Source organism: Phocoena phocoena, chromosome 2 (assembly GCF_963924675.1).
Source record: "Phocoena phocoena chromosome 2, mPhoPho1.1, whole genome shotgun sequence".
Lineage (NCBI taxonomy): Eukaryota > Metazoa > Chordata > Mammalia > Artiodactyla > Phocoenidae > Phocoena > Phocoena phocoena.
Genome location: NC_089220.1, coordinates 53,334,214 through 53,336,696, shown reverse-complemented (window position 1 = coordinate 53,336,696; position 2,483 = coordinate 53,334,214).

Sequence of the window (2,483 nt, the reverse complement as noted above, 5' to 3'; positions counted from 1 at the left end):
GATTCTATCACTTTAGACATTATAGTTAAAAGTAGATAGATTCTCTCTGTAAAACAGCCATCTATCAGCACAATCCTACCTATGTGGGAACATTTTAGAGTTACTCGATGAAAATATAGTGTCACTAATGTTTCCTTGTTTGTGTATCCCAGTTTTATATTCCTTAGCATATAGTAAAAAATTCCAAAAAACAAGGCTAAAACAAAAGGCAGTAATGAAAGCAAGCATAACAGAATTCAAAAAGCTCTATGCAAGTGGAAAAGCATATTGAAAGCAGTAAAAATGAGTAGGGGTTTACTCTCGGCCATATTTTCTTTTAATATTATCTGTTTTATAGGTTTCTAAAAAATATAAATACATATAGGGCTTCACATTTTTCCAATGTGTTTTAAGTTGCAAATGGCATAAGGAAATAGTGGTTTTTGTAAATCCAGAACGTCAGCACCTATTAAAATGTGTAGATGTGCAGCACAGATACAAATATTAATTGCTGATACTCATTTTTAAATGACCAATTTAAAATTAACCTATAAGTTATGGAGACTTGACCAAAACTCAAATTCTTTCTTATATGTTTCTTCATAAGAAAGATTATTATTTCTCTGATTCTATACAAATCAGACCTTAAGAATAAAACTAGGTCTTCCAAAATTTGTAAAACTATATGTGAAAAATTATTTAAGCTTATATAAGTGTTATCTACCATTGCCAACAATTCTGATCATGAAGTGGACTGATGTATACTGAGCATCTCTAGTATAAATCTATTAAATATCTGCTTCTGTAGATATTGAGAAGGTTCTGTCTGCAAACCTTTTCTCTCTCTCTCTTTTTTAAATATTTTATTGAAGTATAGTTGATTTACAATGTTGTGGTAATTTCTGCTGTACAGCAAAGTGATTCAGTTATACATATATTTATTCTTTTTCATATTCTTTTCCATTATGGTTTATCACAGGACATTGAATATAGTTCCCTGTACTATACGGTAGGACCTTGTTGTTTATCTATCCTATAAATACTAGTTTGCATCTGCTAGTCCCAAACTCCCAGTTCTTCCCTCCCCCCTTGGCAACCACAGGTTTGTTCTCTATGTCTGTGGGTCTGTTTCTGTTTCGTAGATATGTTCATTTCTATCGTATTTTAGATTCCACATACAAGTGATATCACGTGGTATTTGTCTTTCTCTTTCTGACTTACTCTGCTTAGTATGATAATCTCTAGGTCCATCCATGTTGCTGCAAATGGCATTATTTCATTCCTTTTTGTGGCTGATTAATATTCCATTGTGTGTGTATATATATGTAAACACACCACATCTTCTTTATCCGTTCATCTGCTGATGGACATTTAGGTCATTTCCATGTCTTGGCTATTGTAAGTAGCACTGCCACGAACATAGAGGTTCATGTATCTTTTTGAATTATAGTTTTGTCTGGGTATATGCCCAGGAGTGGGATTACTGGACCATATATCAATAGTAATTCTATTTTTAGTTTTCTGAGGAACCTCCATACTGCTTTCTATAGTGGCTGCACCAGGTTACATTCCCACCAACAGTGTAGGAGGGTTCCCTTTTCTCCACACCCTTTCTAGCACTTGTTATTTGTAGACTTTTTGATGGTGGCCATTCTGACCAGTGTGAAGTGGTACCTCATTGTAGTTTTGATTTTCATTTCTCTAATAATTAGCGATGATGAGCATCTTTTCATGTGCCTGTTGCCCATTTGTATGTCTTCTTTGGAAAAGTGTCTATTTTAGGTCTTCTGTTTGGATTGGGTGTTTTTTTTGTTTTTTGCTTGTTACTGAGTTGTATGAACTGTTTGTATATTTTGGAAATTAAGCCCTTGTCAGTCACATCATTTGCAAATATTTTCTCCTAGTCTGTAGGTTCTCTTTTCATTTTGTTTATGGTTTCCTTTGCTGTGCAAAAGCTTGTAAGTTTGATTAGGTTCCATTTGTTTATTTTTGCTTTTATTTCTATTGCCTTGGGAGACTGACCTAAGAAAACGTTGGTACGATTTATGTCAGAGAATGTTTTGCCTATGATCTCTTCTAGGAGTTTTATGATGTCATGCCTTATGTTCAAGTCTTTAAGCCATTTTGAGTTATTTTTGTGTATGGTGTGAGGGTGTGCTGTAACTTCACTGATTTACATGCAGCTGTCCAACTTTTCCAACACCACTTGTTGAAAAGACTGTCTTTTCCCCATTGTATATCCTTGCCTACTTTGTTGAAGATTATTTGTCCATAGGTGTGTGGGATTATTTCTGGGCTCTCTATTCTGTTTCATTGATCCATATGTCTGTTTTTGTGCCAGTACCACACTGTTTTGATTACTGTAGTCTGAAGCCTGGGAGGGTTATTCCTCCTGCTTTGTTCTTTTTCCTGAGGATTGCTTTGGCAATTCTGGGTCTTCTGTGTGCAAACCTCTTCTCTTCTCTAGCTACACTGTATAGGTGAGGATTCTGGTTTTATTGATA